Source organism: Peromyscus leucopus, chromosome 16_21 (genome assembly GCF_004664715.2).
Source record: "Peromyscus leucopus breed LL Stock chromosome 16_21, UCI_PerLeu_2.1, whole genome shotgun sequence".
NCBI lineage: Eukaryota > Metazoa > Chordata > Mammalia > Rodentia > Cricetidae > Peromyscus > Peromyscus leucopus.
In genome coordinates this window covers 75,420,252-75,446,569 of record NC_051084.1, presented here as the reverse complement: position 1 = coordinate 75,446,569, position 26,318 = coordinate 75,420,252, and positions in this window count along the sequence as shown.

Here is a 26,318-nt window from a genome sequence, read left to right as displayed (position 1 = left end):
AATTGGATTTATACTTTTTAAAGGATAATTCTGCCTCTCTAGTGATAATTGGGTTAGGCACCAATCTGGTCGCAGGAGATGGCCAGTTCAGGCTACATACCTGCTATTGCTAGGAGCCTAAGCTAGGGTCCTCCTTGTACATTCCTGAGAGATTCCCTTGCACAAGGTTTTTACCTGACTCCAAAATGCCCCCCCCCTCTTTCCAGTAGTCTTTTTCAGTATACTCCCCTTCTTCCCCCCGGAACATCACTCATGTTCCCTTTTCCACCCACCCCCAGTATGGTCATGAACTCCCTTCTATTTCTCTTCCCAGGTAGATCTGGGTATACCCCCATGAATCCTCCTTGTTACCTAGCCTCTCTGGAACTGTAGATTGTGGCATGATTACCCTTTATTTTACAGCTAATATCCACTTATGAGTGAGTACATACTATATTTGTCTTTCTGTGTCTGGGTTACCTCATTCAGGATGATTTTTTTCTAGTTCTATCCATTTGCTTTCAAATTTCCCAGTGTTATCATTTTTAACAGCTGAGTAATACTCCACTGTGTAAATGTACCATATTTTCTAAATCCATTCCTTGGTTGAGGTACATTTAGGTTGTTTCCAGGTCCTGGTTATTACAAATAAGGCTGCTATGAACATATATGAGCATAGGCATCAAGGACACCACAAGAAAACTCACAGGCTCCAATAGCCTGGGCTCATTGGGGCTCACAGAGACTGAACCAACAACCAGGGAGTCTGCATGGGACTGACCTAGGCACTCTGCATACGTTACAGTTGTGTGGCTTGATCCTCTTGTGGGACTACAACAGTAGGAACAGGGGCTGTCTCCAACTCTTTTACAAGCTCTTGGGACCTCACTTCTCATACAGGGTCGCCTTGCCCAGACTCAATACATGGAGAGGTGAATAGCCTACTGAAACTTGATATACCATCTTTTGTTGATAATCATGGGAGACCTGCTCTTTCCTAAGCAGAAACAGAGGAGGACCGGATTGGGGTGTGGAGACAGAGGGGGTTGGAGAGGGGGACTGGGAGAAGAGGAGAAAGGAGAAACTGTGACCAAGATGTAAAATAAATAAATTTATTTTGAAAAGATAATTCTGAAAGTGTATTCCAGTTAGATTATCAGAAATATAGAGAAGGTGACAAGGTACTAGGAGTAACTTCTTTTTAAGTAAGTCTATTAATAATTACCAAGTAAAATTCACTAAACTTGCTGACAAATAAGATGTGAGCTCTTATAAAAAAATGTCGATGGCCTCTCAGAATCCATATGTTGACATGATAACCATCAATGTGGTGGTATTAAAAGGTAGAGCACTGAGGAGTTAATGTGTTTCATGGGGGATAAGTACCTTATAAAAGGGACCACAGATTGCCCCTTAACACCCTTCCTTCCTGCATCATGACTACATAAGGAGAAAAGAAATTCTGAAATCTAGAGGAGGCACTTTACAAAAACCTTACCATTCAAGTGTCCAGAACTTATACATCCCATGTCTAGAATTATAAAAATTAATTTCTATCACTTTTAAACTATCTAGTTCATGGTAACATGCTATAAAAGATGAACCGTCTAAGTATATAAAAATGAGAAAGAGAGAGCATTTTGTTCTAAACACATGGGATATGAAAGTAACTATTTACTAATATAAAAGCTGGAAGTAGGGTGAAAGGCTTACCATTTCCATTTGAATATATGTCTGACACCCTTATTCAGTAAGGAGAGATGCTGGAAGACCAATTAAAAGAGCCAAGAATTCTGGGGACACAATGGAAATGGAGGGAGAAATCAAGGGACTTTCCCTATAAGGGGACTTACATCTATGAGGCAATGACTCCAGTCACAGTGGGCATGAACAGTGAAAGCAAAGACAAGCTCAGAGGCACTGCCCAGTGCAGAGAGATAAGAAGATGAAGATAAAAGGGAGAGAAGAGGCTGCTGGTGGAGGAGCAAACAGAGGGAGAAAACATTCATGAAAATGAGCAGAGAATCCATGACACAGAGAGGAAACAGATGTGAGAATGTCATCAGGGCAGCAAGACACCTTAAAGCCACCACCGGGTTTAGCACAAGTGTTGCTGCCACAGTCCAAGAAGGTCAGTTCAATGGAGGCATAAGGACTGTGTACATTTAATGGCTATTCAAATGGCACTTCCCAATTTGTCACAGACCTTAGTTTTTTTTTCCCTCCCAATTATTAGTCCCACAAAATAACCCACTGGAAAGAAAGATAAGTCTTTCTAATTGCATATCTTTGGTCCAATTAAAAGATGTGCATTTAGTTTTAATTATCATGCCTTTTTTGATGTCTGTGTTAGCATTCAGGTATGAATGTGTATGTGTGTGTTCATGCATATACACGTGTGTTTATATGTGTGTGTGGGAGAGTAGAAGGGCATTTAATCTCCAAGTCAATGCTGCTTTGATCCCAGAAAACAGAACACTCAGCATTCCTTTCAGAAGGAGCACTTTCTGCTAAGCCCTCTATTTGCCTTTTCCCTACCCTGCTAGCTCAAAATTCTACAGAGGCCAATTAAACTTGCTGTAGAAGCACCAAACACAACATGTAGTATCTCAACATGGAGGTGATTATCAACATCCAACTATATTTTAGAATAAGTGCTGATCTGAGCATGGGGTATTTTCACTCTACACAAACTATCTTTTGAGTAGGTACACATTGTAACTCACAAGGCACTAGCAGTCTCAGGAGTATTGCTAGTAACTACAGGAAGACTCCTGCACTCTGCTTCCTTCTCATAATTAGTGAGGTCAACCCATTCCCTTCATATGTGCTTTTTAGTTTTTGTTCATTTTCTGAGGCTTGATGATTAAGCCTGATGTATGACTCACTCACTGAAGTCATTATAAGACAGTAAATAAAATGTTTTAGCCATTGCTAAAAAACCTAAAGGAAGGTAATTCTTTCTAGGGGGAGAATATGAGGCCAAAAAGTTCTTAAGAGTAAGAAAATATAGAAGTTGAATACCTCATAGGAATACTTGTCTCAATCTGCTCTGAACAAATATATTAGAAAATTATGATTTCATTGAAAAACCTCCTATATGTAAGGCACAGAAACTGGTGTGTTGAATAAGGAAATCATATTTTCCTCATTAATCCAAATCTGTTCTACTTTATTCCTTTGTTATTTATAAAAATGCTAATACCAACCTTATATATGATCAAAAAACAATAATAACACAAAGGAATCCTAAAACCATATAGGTAACTGTGTAGGAAATGCTAGCCAACTGGTTGCTGCTGATTCCTTTCTGGACCTAATAACTATAGGTTGTTTATGATGATGCACTGGTGACCTGAAAGAAAGCCCCAAACCTCTCTCTTCTCTCCTTTCTGCACGTGAAAATTAGATGATATGATAACTTAGAAAGGGACATGGTGATTTATTTTTAGGTAATAATATGTTCTCAATGAGGTCTCAAGCAACCTAAAATTACCCCCTCTATTATCTCTCCCTGCAGGACAGAGCATCCTGAGAGTAGTTTTGAAGGGTAACCTTTCCTTTATTGACCCACTGTCTGTCAACCCCCATACTGTGGGCACTACTCCAGTGTAGGAGCTGGGTTACCTCCAAGTCCGATTTCCACTTGAGAGTAGTGGGCTACACAGGATGGTGTGTACTCCCCTATAGACCAGGCTTGGCAACATTCTAGCCAATTTGATTTTCTTTTTTTTTCCTTTGTTTTATTTTACATACCAACCACAGTTTCTCCTCCCTCTTCTCATCCCATTCCCTGTTCCCTCCCCCTGGGAGGGATAAGATGGGGTAAGGTCTCCATTGGGAATCCACAAAGCATGGCATATCAAGTTGAGACAGGACCACGCTCCTCCATCCTGCATCAAGGCTGAACAAGGCATCACACCATGGGAATAGGTTCCAAAGAACCAGTTCATGCTTCAGGGACAGGTCCTGGTCCCACTGCTAGGGGCCCTACAAAAGACTAAATTGTAAAACTGTTACCCAGATGCAGAGGGCCTAGGTTGATCCCACGCTGACTCGCGAGCTGTCTGTCCAGAGTCTCTGAGCTCCCACAAGCTCAGGCCAGCTGTGTCTGTGGGTTTTCCCATCATGATCTTGATGCTCCCTTGCTCATATAATCTCTCCACCCTCTCTTCAACTGCACTCCCAGAGCTCAGCCCAGTGCTTGGCTGTGGATCTCTGCATCTACTTCTATCAGTTTCTGGATGAAGGTTCTATGATGACAATTAGGGTATTCACCATTCTGATTACAGAGGAAGGCCAATTCAGGCACCCTGTCCACTATTGCTAGGAGTCTTAACTGGGGTCATCCTTGTGGTTTCCTAGGAATTTCACTGGAACTAGTTTTCATAGTAGCATTATTTGTAATAGCCAGAACCTGGAAACAACCTAGATGCACCTCAACCAAAGAATGGATAAAGAAAATGTGGTATATCTGCACAATGGAGTATTATTCAGCGGTAAAAACAAAACAAAAACAACAACAACAAAAAAAACAACAACAAAAAAAACAAGAACATCATGAAATTTGCAGATAAATGGATGGAACTAGAAAAAAAAATCATCCTGAGTGAGGTAACCCTAATCCAGAAAAACAAACATGGTATGCACTTACGTATAATTGGATATTAGAAGAAAAGGATAACCATACTACAATCATCAGTCCCAAACAAGCTAGGTCACAAGGAGGACCCTAAGAGGGATGCATGGATCTCCCTGAGAAGAGGAATTAGATGAGATGTCCTGGGTAAACTGGGGGTGGGGTGAATAGAAGGGAAGGAGTGGGGGATGAGAACATGAGAGATCAGGATGGTTAAGTTGGGTGTGGACAGAAGGGGAAAGTAATACAAGAAATATCTTGATAGAGGAGGCTACTATGGGATTAAGGACAAACCTGGTGCCAATTTGATTTTCTTAAAATATTTAATGTGAGTATACCCAAGGATGAATGAATGCAATGTATGTACAAACCCAAATTTACCTAGTCCTGTTAAAAATATTATTTCTCCCTGAACCCTAAAATCTAAATTATTGCCTGTATTATTTATGTTTTATTCTCTGCTGTGGTCCATAATAGAATGGTCACAACTTCAAACTATTATGTAAAACCTGTTAATATCTGCATATCTGCTACAGACAGGAGCATCCATGAGGACAGAAGCTCACTTCTTTCAGTCACCACTGCAGACTCATGCAAAGCTCAGCATCTAACACAAATGTCCAACTAACTAGATATTCCTTTTTACTTGGAGGAAGGAGTCATACATACAGGTTTTTAGTAATGAGTTTGCCTGCTCCACTACCCTGCCCTATCTGCCCTCACGCTTCATTTAGAATTCAGTGTCTCCTCTATTAGTTCCCTTTTCACTTTCATGATCTATAAGTGCACACAAACACACACACACACACACACACACACACACATTTAAATCTAGATACTGCATATAAGAGAAAATACAATTTTGTCTTCTAGAATCAACTTAATGTTGTTTAAAATACTGATCTCCTACCATATCCCAGTTCACACCTCTGATGAAAGCCTCCTTCTCCACTAGAGGCCAGACCAGAATGTGAACACCAGAGACCAGGCCAACTCCCTGAAAATCAGTCAGAAGCCTCCTACCCCACCAAAAGCTGGGCCAGAATCCTGAACCGCAAAGGACCCCCCAGCCAGATCAGAGGCCATGCCCAATACAAGAACTCCAGCACTGAGCTTGTGTAGCAACCACCTGCTGGACCAGAGGTCATTCAGACCATCAGAAGACCAGCCCCCAACTTGGGCAGAGACCCTCTATTCAACTACAGCCCACTCCAGCCAGAAGACCAGAGAAGACACAGAAACCAAGGGGAAAATCTCCCACCCAGTAAATATAAACCTAGAAATCAGTGACTCTAGATGCCTAAACATCAGTGTAAGAACAATTAACTACAGCCAGGGCAATCGGACACCAACAGAGCCCAGCTATCCTACTACAGCAAGCCCTAAATATTCCAATACAGCTGAAGCACAAGAAAATGACATTAAAACCAACTTTAAGAAGGTGATAGAAATCTGTAAAGTGGAAATGAATTAATACCTTAAAGAAATCGAGGAAATGACAAACAAATAGAGGAAATTAATAAATCCCTAAAAGGCAAGAAATCCAAGAAAAAACAAACAGTTGAAGGAAATGAATAAAACTGTTCAAGACATGAAAAATGGAAATAGAAGCAACAAAGAAGACATAAACTGAGGGAATCCTGGAAATGGAAAGTCTAGGTAAGTGAACAGGAACTTAAGACACAGTCTTTGCCAACAGAATACAAGAGTTGAAAGAGAATCTCAGGCATTGAAGACATGATAGAAGAAATACATATATCAAAGAAAATGTTAAATGTAAAAATTGTTGACACAAAACATCCAGGAAATTTGGGACATTGAAGAAAGCAATACTAATAATAATAGAAGAAAGAGACTAATTTCAGCTCAAAGTCCCAGAAAAAAAGTTTATAGATATATATATTTGGTGTCAAAATGTTGAGAGATTTTATTGGTGCCCCTATACCATTAGGCTTAGTGTCTGGGGGAACAGAAGAATATAGCTTCTGAGAATCAGTTTTTATAGTGGACAGTAGGGAGGGGAAAGGGTATGTGTGGTGATATTTTATTTGTGCTCTTACTATAAAGCTTGCCTGGAGATCAGAGTATGGAGCTAGCTACTAGTTAACCTTCGAAGTCAGGCAGTGGTGGCACACACCTTTAATCCCAGCACTTTCATGCCTTTGATCTCAGTACTTGGGAGGCACACACCTTTAATCCCAGCATCAGGGAGGAGGAGACAGGAAGTGATGAGGCAGGGCAGAGAGAGGAATATAAGGCAGGAGGAGACAGGAGCTCCCTTTTCAGGCTGAGAAGTTGACAAAGTAAGAAGTGGCTATGGCTTGCTCCTTTATCTTTCTGAACTTTCAGCATTTACCCTTACATCTGATTCTGGGTTTTTATTATTAAGACCAATTAGAATTTGTGCTACAGGTATGCCTTCACCAGCCTAGAAAGTGCTTTTTCTTAGATAAACTTCAAGGTGGGAGATAAATTAAATTGCTTATATTTTGCAAACTACTGGCCCTACGGCACAAAGTGGGAGTTAGCTTCTTTCCAGAATCCTATGGACTGGAATATTCTTGAAGACTTGAACCTGTTTTATGGCATTTGTTGGGGGGGGGGGTTATTTAAGCATACATTAAATCATCACCTATTTTCCATTCAATGTCAGACCCCTATCTAAAAATATTTTTAACAAACCATAGAAGAAAATTTTCCTAATATAAAGAAGGAGATGAAAATAAAGATATAGGAAACACACAAAACACCAAATAGATCAGACCAGAAAAGAATGTCCTGATACCCTGTAATAATCAAAGCACTAAACATATAGAAGAAAGAATACTAAAAGTCACAGGGGAAAAAGCCAAATAACGAATAAAGGCAGACCAATTAGAATTATACATGACTTCTCAAGAGATATTCTGAAGGCCAGAAGGTTCTGGAGAGATTTCCTGTAAACTCTAAGAGGCCACAGGTGCCAGCTCAGACTACTATACCCAGCAAAACTTTCAATTACCATAGATGGAGAAAACAAGTTATTAAATGATAAAGTCAAATTCAAACAATATTTATACACAAATCCAGCCCTAAAGAAGGTACTAGAAGGAAAACTCCACGCCAAGGAGATTATGTCCATGAAAATATCAGTAATAAATAAGCTCACACCAGCATAATCCAAAGAAGGAAAACATACACACATACATGCACACATACACACACACACATGCACTACAACAAAAAAACAAGAATTAACAATCATTGATCATTGGTATCTCTCAATATCAGTGTATTCAATTCCCCAATAAAAAGACAGAAACTAACAGAATGCATGCAAAAACAAGATCCATTTTTCTGCGTTTTACAGATACACAACATCAAAGATAGACATTATCAAGGAATAAAAGGTTGGAAAAAGATTTTCCAAGCAAATGGCTCCAAGAAGCAAGCTATTCTAACATCTAACAAAATAGACTTCAAACCAAAATTAACCAAAAGAAATTGAGACTAACACTTCATAATCATCATAGGAAAAAAATCTACTAATATGACATTTCAATTTTCCATATTTATGCCCCAAATGCAACGGTACTGTCTTATTAGGGTTTCTATTGCTGTGAAGAGATACCATGACCAAGGCAACTCTTATAAAGGAAATCAATTAACTGAGGTGACAGCTTACAATTTCAAAGATTTGGTCTATTATCATCATGGCAGGGAGCATGGCAGCATTCAGGCAGACATGGTGCAGGCTACATCTTGATCATAAAGCAACAGAAAGTGGATTGTGTGTCACACTGAGCAAGGCTGGAATAAAAGAGACCTCAAACCTGCTCCCACAATGACACACTTCCTTCAACAAGACCACACCTACTTCAATGAAGCCACACCTCCTTATAGTGCCACTCCCTTTGGGGGCCATTTTCATTCAAACCATCAGCCATCCATATTTGTAAAATAAACATTATGAAAGCTTAAACCATACATCTACCTTCACATATTTATAGATAAAGACTTTAATACCCCACTCTCACCAATGCACAGGTCACCCAGACATGAACTAAACAGAGAAATAAGGGTGTTAACAGACATTATGAACCAAGTGGATCTAACAGATATCTACAGGAGATTTTACCCAAACACAAAAGAATATACCTTCTTCTCAGCAGTTCCCAGAACTCTCTCTAAAAGTATATTGGCCACATACTCAGTCACAAAGCAAGTCTCAGCATACACAAGAAAATTGAAAAAAAAATGTATCTTATCAAACCACTGTGGATTAAAGCTGGATTTCAACAATGACAAAAACAACAGAAAGCCTACAAACTCATGGAAACTGAACAACTCTATACTGAATGACTGCCGGGTCAATGCAGAAATAAGGAAATTAAAGATTTCCTAGATTTCTATTAAAATCTATGTGAAACATAACCCAGACTCATGGGACATGTTGAAAGCTGTGCTTAAAGGAAAGTTCATAGGACTAAGTATCTTCATAAAGAATTTGGGGAGATCTCATACTAGCAACTTAATAACATACCTGAAACCTCTAGAACAAAAAGAAGCACACATACCTAAGAGGAGTAGACAGCAGAAAATAATCAAACTGAATGCAGAAATCTATAAAATAGAAAAATGAACAATACCACAAATCAGTGAAACAAATAGTTGGTTCCTGAGAAAATCAACAGGATAGACAAACCCCTATCTAACCTAAGTAAAAGGTAGAGAGAGAATTGTAGCTTGAGTTTTTCTGCCTTGCCCACATTCAGGACAAATCTTTGTCACCCGCCAGTCCCACAGCCGCTCAGACCCAACCAAGTAAACACAGAGACTTATATTGCTTACAAACTGTATGGCCGTGGCAGGCTTCTTGCTAACTGTGCTTATAGCTTAGTCCATTTCTAGAAATCTATACCTTGCCACGTGGCTGGTGGCTTACCAGCATCTTCACATGCTGCTGGTCATGGCGGCGGCAGCAGCGTCTCTGGTCATGGCGGCGGCTGCAGCCAGTCCTTCTGCCTTTCTGTCCTTTTATTTCTCCTCTCTGTTAGTCCCGCCTATCCTTCCTGCCTAGCCACAGCCGATCAGGTTTTATTTATTAACCAATCAGAACAACTTGACATACAGACCATCCCCCAGCACAGCCAAGTGCAGACCATCTCAAACACCTGCACTCAGGCCCATGGTCCCAATCATCCTCTATGTGGACCTGCTGGGTAACGCCACAAAGAACCCAAGAAGGGCTCCCACAGGACATACAGAACATCCCACAGCAGAGAATGTCCAATTTAACAAAATTAGGAATAAAAATGTGGACATAACAGTACATACCAAGAAAATACAAAGAATCATTCACTTCAAAAACCTGTACTCCACAAAAATTTAAAATCTAAGAGAAATGGACAATTTTTTGATATATATCACTTACTAAAGTTTAATTAAGATCAGATAAAACATTTAAATAGATATATAACCCCCAATGCAATAGAAGCAGTCACTAAAAGTCTCCCAATGAAATAAAGCCCAGGGCCAGATGGTTTTAGTGCAGAATTCTACCAAACTTTCAAAGAAGAGTTAATCCCAATACTTTTCAAATTATTCCACAAAATTGAAACAGAAGGAACATTACCAAATTTATAAGGCCACAGTTACCCTAATACTCAAACCACACAAAGACACAACAAAGAAAGAGAATTACAGGCCAATATCTCTCATGAACTGTTATACAAAAATATTCAGTAAAATACTGTCAAACCAAATCTGAAAATACATAAAAAAGATTATCCACTATGATTAAGTAGACATTATTCCAGAGACGCAGGGATGCTTCTACATACGATAATCTGAAGGAAAAAAAAAAAACAGCAACAAAACACATCATCATCTCATTTGATGTTGAAAAAGCCTTTTACAAAATCCAATGCACTTCATGATAAAAAGTATAATATATATTATGGATACAGGGGACATACCTAAACATAATAAAGGCAAAATACAGCAAGCAGACAACCAACATCAAATTAAATGAAAACATAAAATTAAACTAAAAGCAATTCCACTAAAATCAGGAACAACACAAGGCTGTCCACTCTCTTCATATCTATTCAATATAGTACTTGAAGTTCTAGCTGGGGCAATAAGACAAATAAGAAGATTAAGGGGATACAATTGGAAAGGAAGAAGTCAAAGTATCATTCTTTACAGATATGATATGAGCGTACACATAAATGACCCCAAAAGTGCTACTAGGAACTCTTTTAGCTGATAAACACCTTCAGCAAAGTGGCTGGATCCAAGATTTACTATAAAAATCAATAGCATTCCTATGTATAAATGGGAAGCAACACCATTTACAATAGCCATAAATGATATAAAATATCTTAGTGTAACTCTAACCCAGCTGGTGAAAGACTTTTTTGAAGAAAAAATTGAAGACGATATCAGAAGATGGAAAGATCTCCCATGCTCATGGATCAGTAGGATTAACATAGTAAAAATGGCTGTCCTAACAAAAGCAATGTACAAATTCAAGGCAATCCCCATCAAAATCCCAACACAATTCTTTACCGACTTGAAAGAAAAGTACTCAACTTCATATGGAAAGGCAAAATACTGAGGACAGCTAAAACACCCTAGCACAATAAAAGAACTGCCAGAGGTATTACCATCCCTAATTTCATTCTCTACTACAGAGCTATAGTAATAAAAACTGCATGGTACTGTCATAAAATAGACAGGTGGATTAATGGAATTGAATCAAAGACCTAGACATAAATCCATGACGTATACCTATGGACACCTAATTTTTGATGAAGAAGCCAAAATTATACAATGGAAAAAAGAAATTATCTTCAATAAATGGTGCTGACATAACTGGATGTAAGAATGTAGAAGAATACAAATAGATCAATATCTATCACCCTGCATAAAATTCAAGTCCACAATGATCAAAGACATCAATATACATCCAAATACACTGAATCTGATAGAAGAGAAAGTGGGAAATAGCCTTGAACACATTGGCACAGGAGACAACTTCCTGAACAGAACACCAATAATGCAGGCACTAAGATCAACAATTAATAAATGGGACCTCTTGAAACTGAAAAGCTTCTACAAGGTAAATAATACTGTCAATCAAATGAAACAGCAGCCCACATAATAGGAAAAGATATTCACCAACCCCAATATGTGACAGAGGGCTAATTTCCAAAATATACAAAGAACTCAAGAACTAGACATCAAAAAACAAATAATTCACTTTAAAATGGGGTACAAATAAAAAACAGAATTCTCAAGAGAGTAATCTTAAGTGGCCAATAAGCACTTAAAGAAATGTTAAACATCCATAGCCATTAGGAAAATGCAAATCATAATGACTCAGAGATTCCATCTTATACCTGTCAGAAAGGTTAAGATCAAAAACATATGTGATAACTCATGCTGGAGAGGATGTGGAGCAAGGGCCACACTCCTCCACTGCTGGTGAGCATGGAAACTTGTACATCCACTTTGGAAATCAATATGGCAGTTTCTCAGAAAATTGGGAAGCAATATGCCTCAAGACCCAACTCTACCACTCTTGGACATATACCCGAAGGATGCTCCATCCTACCACAAGGACACTTGCTCAACTATTTCCATAGCAGCTTTATTCATATTAGCAAGAAACTGAAAATAATCTAGATGTTTCTCTCTCAACTAAAGAATAGATAAAGAAAATGTCATACTTTAATACTGAGTATTAAAGTATTACTCAGCTGTTGAAAACAATAAAATCATGAAATTTTGCAGGCAAATGCATGGGACTAGAAAAACTCATCCTGGGTGAGGTAACCAAGACTCAGAAAGACAAAAATGGTATATAGTCACTTATAAGTGGATATTAGCTGGAAATAAAAGGAAAATCATGCTACCATCCACATTCTCTAAGAATCTAAATAACAAGGAGGGCTCAAGTAGAGACACTTGGATCTCCCAGGGAAGGAGAAATAGAAGAGATTTCATAAGGGTACTGGGGGGACAGTGGGGAAGGGAACATGAAGGATCAGTTTGAGGGGATAGAGGGGGAGAATACTAAAAGACTGGAAAGGAGTCATTTCAGGGTTAGGTTCAAACCTAGTACAATGGAAACTCCCAGGAATCTACAACAGTGACCCTATCAATAGGGAATACATAACCTGAACTGGCCATCTCCTATAACCAAACAAGACACCCAATGGAGGGATTGGGACACCACAACACATTCACATTACCTTCAACCTACAATTTGTCTTGCCTACAAGAATTGCTAGGGTGATAGGCTGGTGGTGGTGCATGCCTTTAATCCCACATCTTGGAAGGCAGAGGCAGGTGGATTTCCCTGAGTTCAAAGACAGCCTAATCTACAGAGCAAGTTCCAGGACAGCCACAGAGGCTACACAGAGATACCCTGTCTCAAGAAACTTTAAAAAAAAAAGATTTGCTAGGATAAGATGACTCAGAAATTGTGGGAGTGGCCAATCAATGATTAGTCTAACCTGAGATCCATGCCATGAAAGGGAACCCACCCCTGACATTGCCCGGAGTGCCAGGACCCCAGGCTGGATAGCCAAAAGACCTAAGATAGAAACAAACACAACTGTCAAAAGAAAGTCAATGTAATGATGTCTAAAGATATTCTGCTATACACATAGATTGGTGCCTCACCCAACTGTCATCTAAGAGGCTTCATTGAGCAACTTATAGAAACATGCAGAGACTCACAGCCAAATATTAGATGGAGGTAGGGGACCCTGCAGAAGACAGGGAGGAAGGATGGTAGGAGACATAGGGGTCAAAGATGTCATAAGAAAACACACTGAATCAGTTAATCTGGCCTCACAGGGGCTCACAGATACTGAACCAACAATCAGGGAGCCTTCATGAGACTGACCTAGGCCCTCTGCATATATGTTATAGTTGTCAAGCTTGGTTTTCTTGTGGAACTCCTAACAATGGGAGCAGGGTTTGCCTCTGACTCTTTTGTTGGCTTTTGGGTTCCTATTCCTCATATTGTGTTACCTTGTATAGCCTTAACATGAGGGGAAGAGCCTAGTCTTACTGCTACTTGATACTCAATGCTTGGTTGATATCAATGGGAGTCTTGCCCTTTTCTGAATAGAAGAGTGGATAGAGGTGAAGAAAGAGGGGAGGGGACTGGAGGATAGAAGAAACTGTGGTTGGGACATAAAAATAGTAATAATCATTAAAATAAAACAGTGGTCTCCATTTTATCCATTTTCCTAAAAACATTATAATGTTAGTCTTTTTTACAGCTGTACAAAATTTTCTTTTTCTCTTTTAATATTGATGTCACGAATATTAAAGAAGAAACATGAATGTATACATATATCAGACATATTCTGACATAGAATCTTTCAGGCAAAAACCTATGTGTGATATAGATGGATTACATGGCAGTTCTAACTTTAGGGGTTTGTTTTGTTTTGCTGGTTTCTCTATACAAGTTGCCACACTGGATACACAAGTTTATGTTTCAGCAATATGTAAAGTCTCTTCTCTCCCTACAGTCCCACCAAGCACTTGTAGTTATTTGTTTTTTTAACGATGGCCATTTTGAGTACGTTGAAATGAACTCTCAAAAAAATTTAATTTGCATTGATTTGATGGCTTAGAACATTGAAATTTTTTTCAAATACATATTGGCCTTCGAGACTATCTAGCAATTCACTAGCCTGCTTAATGATTATTTGGTTTTGTTGCTTAAATTTGGTATACTTTATACATCAAGACAAGACATTATTCTTCTATCAGATATAAAGCTGGAAAATATTTTTCCAATTATGTGCACTGTCTCTTTATTCTGTTTCCATTGTTGTGCAGAACTTTTAAGTTGCATGCAATGTTATGAAGATTACTAATAACTAATTTAGCAATTCTTTCTTTATGCATCTACTTGCATCCTAGAAAACAATATTCTGGCAATATTTATAACCATTTGGCTTTTGTTTATTATCATTTACATCTTCACAGGATGATTTTCCCAGTACTACTTCCAAATTCCCCAGGCCTTTCTGAATTTGTATATCTAAAGTGGTTTCATTTTCTTATGGGATCCTGTTATAGTGCTTGGTAAAAAATCATCTTAAGTGCCTGAATTAGTAAAATATACATCTGTGTAAGCTACCCGGAACTGATATGTGCAATGCCACCCTACTGAACACCAACTCCAGAAGGCTTGGTTCAAATCATTGGAACTTCTTATAACTTCAAGATCCATGCAGCAACTTCAAGGACTAGATGACCTTCAAGTTTCACTGTGGTACATTCTGTTTTGATTCACTTGTTACATTACTTCTTTCAACAAATATAATAATGTTGTCACTTTCCACATATTATTAGTAACTATCATCCCAGAAATCGTGTATATTGAACTTGTCATGACTGAAAAAGCTATACAGAATCAAATCTCTGTATATTTAATTCCATTAATTGGAAAATTAGATCTTCTAACTATTAAAGAGATTTTCATGTCACATGTTAGCTGTCTTAGTTTGCTTTGATATTGCTGTGATAAAGTATCATGATCAAGAGCAAGCTGGGAGAAAGTTTTTTTTTTTAATCTTATAGATTATGGTTATTATGAAGGGAAGTCAGGGTAAGAACTCAATGGGAGAACCTGGAGACAGAAAGTGAAGGAAAGATAATATAGGAATCTGTACACTGGATTACTTCCTCATAGCTTATTCAATATGCTTTCTTATCCACCCAAGGATGATCTATTCAGGAACAATATTACCTACAGTGAGATGAGTTCTCCTGTATCAATTATCAATCAAGAATATGTCCCCACAGACTTACCTGCAGGCAATTTGATAGAGGCAATCCCTCACCTGAGGTTCCCTCTTCCCAGAAGACTCTATATTGTGTCAAATGGAGAAAAAACTATCACAATAACAAACTGTAAAGTAATTCTATGTCCCTTCAAAAATTACCATTTTTTGTTACCAATTGTTAGAACTAGTATAATTAATTAGCATCTACCAACTAGATATTTTTCATAGGTGCTCTGCCTTACAGAACACACAGCATGGTTAATAAATTGACAGGCATTGGCCTTCAGTTTCCTGACAATGTACTGTCTTTGATTTCTCCCTAACAGTTGCTGTTTTTTTTTTTTAAATACAACTAAACATTTAGCATTTCTGACATTAGTATATGACCCTCTTCTCCATTCATCTCATGCTGGGTGATCTCCACTTAAAACAATGGCTTTAAATACAGAACAGCTATAAAATGTGCATTTCCATTCCTTAAATCCTAGTTCTATACTCTATTGACTAGAATATTCCTTCAGCTAGATATTTAACAGGTATCTCAAAGTTATCATAACCAAACTATTTTTCCTCTAGTATTTGACATTTTCATCAAAGTTCCCATAACCACCCTTTGCTCAAACTCACTCTCCTGTCTACCACTGAATCATCTATGGTGGTATTCTATCTGTACTGAAATGTGATTTTAATTGTATGTTAATAAATAAAGTTGCCTGGGGGTTAGAGCTATTAGAGCCATAGCAAGAGTGTGGTGGTGGTGGCGCATGCCTTTAATCCCATAGATTTCTGTGTGTTCAGGGACACAGCCAGCATTGGAGACATACACCTTTAAGACCTAGAGGGCTGTACTTACAGGCAGTGGCGAGGCAGTCATGTGTTTGGGTTTACAACCAATGAGAAGGCAAAACAGAAAGATTATTTAAAGACATACACAAAGGAAATAGGTCTCTTTAGGGAAGCTAGGAGCATGCAAGAGGAAGGGTAAGATTTTAGCTCTGAACTCTGACCTCTCGGCTTTCTCTTTTACATTGGTTCTGTGTTTCTTATTTAATAAGACAGTTGGATACATCTACATCTGGCGCCCAACATGACAAGAATCCATTACAAACGGCTTGGCTTAAGCAAGTGAAGGACCTACATGACAAGTACTTTAAGTCCCTGAAAAAAGAAATTGAAGAAGATGTCAGAAAATGGAAAGATCTCCCATGCTCATGGATAGGCAGGGTTAACATAGTAGAAATGGCAATCTTACCAAAAGCAATCTACAGATTCAATGCAATCCCCATCAAAATACCAACACAATTCTTCACGGACCTGCAAAGAATAATACTCAACTTCATATGGAAAAACAAAAAGCCCAGGATAGCCAAAAGAATCCTGTACAATAAAACAACCTCTGGAGGCATCACAGTCCCTGACTTCAAGCTCTACTATAGAGCTACAGTAATAAAAACAGCTTGGTATTAGCATAAAAACCGACATGTGGACCAATGGAATCGAATTGAAGACCCTGACATTAACCCACACACCTATGAACATATAATTTTTGACAAAGAAGCCAAAAGTGTACAATGGAAAAAAGAAAGCATCTTCAACAAATGGTGCTGGCATAACTGGATATCAACATGTAGAAGGCTGCAAATAGATCCATATCTGTCATCGTGCACAAAACTTAAGTCCAAGTGGATCAAGGACCTCAACATAAATCCAGCTACTCTGAACCTGCTAGAAGAGAAAGTAGGAAGGAGTCTTGAACGCATTGGCATAGGAGATCACTTCCTAAATATAACACCAGTAGCACAGACACTGAGACAAACAATCAATCAATGGGACCTCTTGAAACTGGGAAGCTTTTGTAGAGCAAAGGATACGGTCAACAAGGCAAAGCGACAGCCTACAGAATGTGAAAAGATCTTCACCAACCCCACATGTGACAGAGGACTGATATCCAGAATATATAGGGAACTCAAGAAATTAGATATCAAAACGACCAACAGTTCAATTGAGAAATGGGCTTTAGAACTAAACAGAGAATTCTCAACAGAGGAAACTCAAATGGCTGAAAGACATTTAAGGAATTGCTCAACATCCCTAATCATCAGGGAAATGCAAATCAAAACAACTCTGAGATACCACCTTACACCTGTCAGAATGGCTAAGATCAAACACTGAAGACACTTTATGCTGGAGAGGATATGGAACTAGGGGAACTCTCCTCCACTGCTGGTGGGAATGCAAGCTTGTACAACCACTTTGGAAATCAATATGGCGCTTTCTTAGAAAATTGGGACTCAATCTCCCCCAAGATCCAGCTATACCACTCCTGGGCATATACCCAAGAAATGCTCAGTCATACCACAAGAGCACTTGCTCAGCTATGTTTATATCAGCATTGTTTGTAATAGCCAAAACCTGGAAACAACCTAGATGCCCTTCAACTGAAGAATGGATAAATAAATTGTGGCACATATACACAATGGAATACTACTCAGCAGAGAAAAACAATGACATCATGAGGTTTGCAGGCAAATGGATGGATCTAGAAAAAATCATCCTGAGTGACGTAACCCAGACTCAGAAAGACAAATATGGTATGTACTCACACATAGGAAGATGCTAGATGTGGAACAAGGATGACTGGACTACTACTCACATCACCAGTGAAGCTACCTGGAAAACGGGACCCCAAGGAAGACACGGAGAAATGAATGAGATCTACATGAATAGCCTGGACATGAGTGGGAGCAATGAAGGGCGAGGGTCGAGGGAAAGAGAGTGGGAGATCCTAGCTGGATCAAGAAAAGAGAGGGAGAACAAGGAATAGGAGACCATGGTAAATGAAGACCACATGAGAAAAGGAAGAAACAAAGAGCTAAAGAGGCCCGCAGAAATCCACAAAGATACCCCCACAAAAGACTGCTGGCAATGGTCGAGAGACAGCCGAGACTGACCTACTCTGGTGATGGGATGGCCAAACACCCTAATAGTTGTGCCATAAACCCCATTCAAGGACTGAGGAATCTGGATGCAGACATCCACGGCTAGGCCCCTGGTGGAGCGCTGGGAGTGTAATTAGTGAGAAAGAGGAGGGTCTATATGAGTGAGAATTGTTGAAACCAAGGTTGGATAAAGCACAGGGACAAATAACCAAATGAATGGAAACACATGAACTATGAACCAAAGGCTGAGGGGCCCCCAACTGGATCTGGCCCTCTGAATAGGTGAGACGGTTGATTGCCTTGATCTGTTTGGGAGGCATCTAGGCAGTGGTACCAGGTCCTGGCTTGTTGCATGAGTTAGCTGTTTGAAACCTGGGACTTATGCAGGGACGCTTGGCTCAATCTGGGAGGAGGGGACTGGACCTGCGTGGACTGAGTCTATCAGGTCGATCCCAGTCCTCCGGGGAGACCTTGATCTGGAGGTGGTGGAAATGGGGGATGGGCTGGGGGAAGGGGAGGGGGGCAGAAAGGGAGAGAACAAGGGAATCCGTGGCTATTATGTAGAACTGAATAGTATTGTAAAATAAATGAAAAAAAAAAATAAGTAAAAAAAAAAAAAAAGAAGAAGAAGAAAATATTCAGGACAAAAAAAAACCGGCTTGGCTTGGCAGCAGGTCCAGTTTCCCACAAGGGCCCGCTCCCTAGCGGGGTGGTTGGCTCCCTAGTCCAAGTGGTTGGATCCCTAGCCCGGCCCAGGTCTACTTGGACTCAGGCTGGACTAACCGTGAGCTGCTTGTTTAAAGCCGATGCTACAAATAACTTAGGCCAGTCGAGCCGAACAGGGCCCCTGCCTGTAAGCCAACACATGTGGTCAGAGCTTTAGGAAGACAGAGCCAAGCCCTGACTCAGCTCAAGAGGGAACACATGGCTGGATTTAAGCTTTAGCCAGCTACGCTTTCTTGCCTGCTCTCTCTCTCTCTCTCTCTCTCTCTCTCTCTCTCTCTCTCTCTCTCTCTCTGGATTCACACCTCGGACACTAGGTGGCTGCTTTGAAATTTCCTTGGATTTCTACTGTTCTATGCAGATTTGGTAAGTCATAATATATCTGATATTTTAAATGAAACTATTTAAAAGAAATTTTTCCACATTTAAAAAAAAATGGGTTTTATGTGTACATTGGAAGAAAAATTGGGTTTTGTTTGAAATTTTAGGCAGTCTGACAATGGAACAACTATATGAGAAGATTAGTATTGTTGGAATTATGCAGTTTATCACTATGCTTATCCTCATTTTAAAATTTAAAGAGATAGTCAATTTAAGTGCCAGGATGACAGCTTTAGAAAAACTTGTTAAACTTGTAAAAATTCAGACAGAAGAAATTAACTGTGAAGTTGTTTCAAGTTTGGATCATAAGGTTACAGAAAGAAAGCCTGTTTTCACACAGTCACCCTTAATTTATCCTGTAACCGTACAGCAGTTGCCTGATCAAATGGCTACACAAAATATTTGGGCTCCAATTGAAATGTTGGATTTAAAAAGGTTTAAGGAGGCAATAGTATCTTATGGCATGCATTCCCCATATGTAAAGCAAATGTTAAACTCTTGGTCAGCATATAATAGGATTATACCACAGGACTAGCAGGTGCTGGCACAAGCTGTTCTGGAACCCTTCCAGAGTCTTCAATTTTTAACTTGGTTCAAGGATGAAGCTAAAAAACATAGAAAAAAAATGGAGGGATAAAGGAATACAAGTTTGCCAGGATTAGCTTATTGGAGAAGGCCAATATGCTTCAGTACAAACACAATGTTTATATGATGTCCAAACCCTAATTTTATGTCGAATGGCAGTCTTGAATGCATGGGACAGAGTTGAGGAACCAGGAAAAAACTGAGTCATTTACAAAGGTTATGCAAGGCCCAAAAGAATCTTTCACAGATTTTTTACAGACTGGCTTCAGCAGTAAAGAGAATGGTCTTGGATTCAGAAGCTAGTAAGATAATAATTGAATCTTTGGCCTTTGAGAATGAATGCAGCATGCAAAAGAATAATCAGGCTATTAAGGGCAAGATCTGCACCTTTGGAAGATTGGATTAGAGAAACGGTTAATGTTGAGGCTCAGAAGCATGATGATATGTGGGTAGGAGAAGCAATTTCAAAAGGTTTGAGGAATGTTAGATGTTTTGGATGTGGAAAGCAAGGACATTTGAAAAGGGACTGTAAACAGGTCATTCCTAGAAACAATGTTTCTTCAAGGAACAATGGCAACAGAATGCCCCTTCCTTCTGGAGTATGCAGAAGGTGTGGTAAGGGAAAACATTGGACTAACAAATGTAGATCAACAAAGGACAGACAGGGTAATCCTTAACTCCCAGAGGGGGCCTCACAAAGGCCCCCCATAGCAAATCCAGTTCAAACCTTTCTAGCAGCGGTAGACGAAACCCCTGCTCAGAGCAATTAAATAACCAAATGCCTATTGGAACAAATCATGCTGGTCAGGATGATGAACAGAGAGAATAGAAAATTCAGGACAAAACATAAAGAACAATTTTTGGCAAACTTCTATTAATGAACAAAGACCAAAATTAATTATAAAAATAAATGGTGTTTTGTTGTCTGGTCTGGTAGACACAGGTGTGGACATTACTATAATTGCACCAGAATTTTGGCATCCAACTTGGCCTCTTCGGGAGGTAAACATTCAACTGTTAGGAATTGGAACATTATCTCAGGTGAAACAGAGTGCAAGACGGCTCGAATGTATAGGTCCAGAAGGACAGAGGGGAAAATTAAAACCATCTGTAGCTAACATAGCTATGAACCTGTAGGGTCGAGATTTTTTGCAACAATTGAATACTCAGATTAACATCCCTCCAATCTCAGAAACAAATCATAAACTAGCACATGGTTCTGAGAGAAATATTAGAAGATATTATTCTAATGAGTGGTCACCAGCCATCCATATTATACAAGAACAGGGCACAACAACTGATGATCTTCCAAAGACACCAACAGTTCTACCTTTAAAATGGCTAACAGACAAGCCTGTATGGGTTCAGCAATGGCCCTTAACAACAGAGAAACTCCGGGCTTTAGAAGAGATGGTAGAAGAACAGTTAAACGCTCAGCATATTGAAGAATCAACCAGCCCTTGGAATTCTCCTGTATTTGTTATTAAAAAAGAAATCTGGATAGCCGGGCGGTGGTGGTGCACGCCTTTAATCCCAGCACTGGGAGGCAGAGGCAGGCGGATCTCTGTGAGTTTGAGGCCAGCCTGGTCTACCAAGTGAGTTCCAGGAAAGGCACAAACCTACACAAAGAAACCCTGTCTCGAAAAAAGAAAAAGAAATCTGGTAAATGGAGAATGGTAACAGACCTTAGAGCAATTAACAAAGTAATTCAGCCAATGGGCTCTCTACGATCTGGAATTCCTTTGCCTACTCTGTTACCAAAAGGATGGCCTCTCATAGTTATTGATTTAAAAAACTGTTTCTTTTCAATACCCTTACAAGAAAAGGACAGAGAAAGATTTGATTTCAATGGAGGGTCCTCCCAAAGGGAATGTTGAATAGCCCAACTCTGTGCCAATATTTTCTACAACAGCCATTTGAAGTGATATGTAAAAATTTTCCTAAATCTATAATTTATCATTATATGGATAATATTTTACTAGCTGACTCAAATGCAGATACTTTAGAAAGAATGTTTGAAGAAGTAAAGAAAATTTTGCCTTGCTGTGGATTACAAATTGCTCCAGAAAAGATACAAAGAGGAGATTCTATTAATTATTTAGGATATAAAATAGAGCTATGTAGATGTGACCAACCGTCTTATTAAAATAAGAAACATAGAACCAATGAAAAAAGAGAAAGCCGAGAGGTCAGAGCACAGAGCTCAAATCTTACCTCCTGCAGTGCTCCTCGCTTCCCAGAAAGAGAGCTAGTTCCTGTGTGTCTGTCTTTAAATAGTCTTTCTGTTCTTCCTTCTCATTGGTTGTACTCAAACACATGACTGCCTCATCACTGCCTGTAAGTACCGCCCTCCAGGTCTTAAAGGCGTATGTCTCCAATGCTGGCTGTATCCCTGAACACACAGAGATCTACCTAGCTCTTTTACCAAGTACTGGGATGAAAGGCATGTGCCACCACCACCACACTCTTGCTATGGCTCTAATAGCTCTAACCCCTGGGCAACTTTACTTATTAACATACAATGAAAATCACATTTCAGTACAAATAAAATACCACCATAGAGCTACAAAAAATTAGACACCAAAAGTGCAAATTAGGAGAGATAGACTATAGACTCTTAATGACTTTCAAAGATTATTTGCAGATATTTCTCATCTATGAACTATTGGGGTAAAAAATGATGAACTGAATAATTTGTTCAAAACCTTAGAAGGTGACAAGGACTTAAATAGTCCAAGAGAATTATCACCTGCGGCTAAGAAAGAATTGGCCTTGGTAGAAAAGAAAGTACATGAAGGGAACGTGGATCGTATTGATCCAAAGCTGGATTGCATTTTGGTTATTTTACCTTCTAGGCATTCTCCTACTAGAATATTAATGCAGAGGGAAGATATTATATTGGAATGGATATTTTTACCAAATAAACCAAATAAAAAATTAAAAACTTAGGTGGAAAAAATCTCTGACTTGATTTGGAAAGGAAAATTGAGACTTTGTCAATTAGCAGGAATAGACCCAGCAGAAATTGTCGTACCTTTAACTAAGGAGGGCATTGAAAAAAATTGACAGAAAGTGAACCTTGGCAGAGAGCTTGCAGTAATTTTTTGGGAGAAATTAACAGCAAATATCCCAAAAGTGATAGAATTGATCTTATAAAGAGAGCTGATTGGATCTTACCTCGAATGGTAAGGCAAAAACCCATATCTGGAGTTCATACATTTTATACAGATGCCAACAAACAAGGAAAGGCAGATTACAAATCAGAAAATTTAAGTAAAGTGGTTCAAAGTCCTTAAAATTCAGTTCAAAAAATCAGAATTCTATGCTATTCTGTTGGTATTAATGGATTTTTCAGAACCTCTCAACATAGTAACTGACTCTCAGTATAATGAAAGAGTGGTATTACATATTGAGACTGCGGAATTTATCCCTGATGCTTCAGAATTAACTTCACTATTTATTCAATTACAAGATACAATCAGGAAAAGGAGTCATCCTTTATATATAACTCACATTTGATCCCATACTGGTCTGCCAGGCCCTCTAGCACAAGGCAATGATGAGATTGATAAATTATTGATAGGAAAATGTGCTGGAGGCCCCAGAATTTCATAAAACACATCATGTCAATAGTAAAGGTTTAAAAAAGGATTTTTCCATAACCTGGCAACAAGCCAAAGAAATAGTAAAGAAATGTCCTACTTGTTCCTTCTACAATCAAACACCATAACCAGCAGGATGTAACCCAAAGGGTACTCAGAGGAATGAAATCTGGCAGATGGACGTGTTTCACTTTACAGAATTTGGAAAATTGAAATATGTACACCTCACCATTGATACTTGTTCAGGATTTCAATGGGCAACTGCTTTGAGTTCTGAAAAAGCTGATTCTATAATCACTCATTTGCTAGAAGTTATGGCAATCATGGGTATACCTGCACAAATCAAAACTGACAATGCTCCACCATATGTCTCTGTTAAAATGAAACAGTTTTTTGCTTATTACAATATAAAGCATATTATAGGCATACCACATAATCCTACAGGTCAAGCAGTTATAGAAAGATCAAACAGAACTCTAAAGGATATGCTAAATAAACAGAAAGGGGTAACAAAAACCCCAGAAATAGACTGCATAATGCTCTATTAACTTTGAATTTTCTCAGTGCCAATGAGAAAGGAACAACAGCTGCAGAGAGACATTGGATAATACAAAAAAAACGACAGAATTAAATCAGCCTATATACTTTAAGGATGTGCTGACCTCAGAATGGAAACCAGGGTATGTATTACATTGGGGACGAGGTTTTGCTTTTGTTTCTATAGGAGAAGATAAGCTGTGGATACCATCAAAATTGATAAAGGTTCAATTTGAACAAGAGAGACCTCTTAATTAGAGGAGGTGATAGTTCATCAACCAGCATGAACATCCAATTTAAACTAACGTACCAGTAACACATGCCTTTTCATTTAATCAGATAATAACTTGCCAAAAAGGAACATCCCCAAAATTAGTCTGGGGAAAAGGTTTTTGTTTTTGTCTTTTAGGAGAATGGAGGTTAAGGAATCTGAAGAACACAGGACAAATGAGACAACTGAAGAATAGGGACAAATCATCTATCCCAGGAAACAGAGTGAAACGGCATATGGGTATATATTATCTAAAAAATTTTATGTCTTCCTAAATGTTTGTTTCTGCTTTTCTTTAAAGATTTAACACTATTGGTCTTCTAATAGTCCCAGTTCAATTAAAATTTAAAGCTGACTTTGGAGTTGGAGAATGGCTCTCTCCTTCTTTAAACTCAAGCATGTTGTTAAAAGGAAAATGCAAACTCCTTGTATCATGCCAGAATAAAAGAGCCATCTTCTGCTATGGGACAGGACAAAAGCCAAATTAATTAAGGGACTATTCTATTACTAATCTCAACTCTTTGATTCTATTCTGATTCTTTAAACTTTTCTTAAAGTATGAATTTTATATCAAAATTTACAAGACTAATATATATATAGATATATATACATTTTAAACTTTGTTAAGATATGAATGGTCATATAGAGTACTAACTAATTCTAGAAAAAAAGGCTTCAATTAGCTGCATATATATGTCTTTGTGTTCAAGTCTCATCAGTTTTCTGCAGGAACTCACGGCCAGGCCTAACATCACCTGAAGTCTCCAGAAAGAAGATGGGGCCCCACAACAACAACAATTCCACGTGGACAATAATAATATCATTAAGCTGACAAACATCATCTACAGATCAACTTTGAACTACAAATTGCTCAGAGCAATTTTGAGATGACTAGCTGAGATGATCCAGTCTCAAAGACTACTTGAATAAGGACTAGAGATAAACCCTGAACTTTGGCATTATACACAAACTGGATAATAATGAAGGATATAGTTACCTTTCCTAGAATTTGACAATTAACCTAAAATTTGTCTTTCAGGATAAAGATAATTTTGCCCATATCCAGCAGGAAGCAATTTTAAGAATAAGACGCCCACATTCCCAAAGAGGTGGTGTGGGGCAGGTGGTTTTTTTGGTCTTTTTAATGGATTTTGGGTATGGGATAATTTTCATTGTTTAGGGGGGTTGGTTACAAGTTCTTGTCAGAGGTTAAGAAAAAGGCTAAGCAAAGGAGATTAGATTTAAGGTTCTTGTTTAAAAAAAGAAAAGAAAAGAAGAGAAGGAAAAGAAAAAGACAATTACTAGTTTTAAATACTTTACATTGGATTGGATTGTTTTATATTGTATACAAATTTGAAATTGATATTGTTAGAAAATGATATATTTATATTTCTAATTGTATTTATACCATTCATTTAACAATGTAATGCAATTTTCTGATTCTTGAATGTTTTTATTACCAACTATTAGGATATAAAGAAATGAAAGTTAGTAGTTAGACATTACAATAGAACTTGTAGTCATATTAGATATGTTTTAAAAATTGAGCAGATATATTTTAGACAGGTCATCTTCAAACCCTTCAGAGATCTACAGAATATGACATTTAAAATGTTTTAATAACTTAAAAAATTTTTCTTTTTTTCAGACATGTCGGCTCCTGGCAGTACCAATCTACTTCAGAGAAAATATGGACATTGAAGAAACTGCATATGGAGTTAACTTTCATTGTGGCAAAAGTTAGCCACTGGACAACAAAGTATCCTCGAATCAACAGGACAAAATGGACTGACAGAACACGAAACCAAGGACTACTGATTCTTGCCCAAACAAGTGTGGTTATGGCTTTATCAAAAGGCA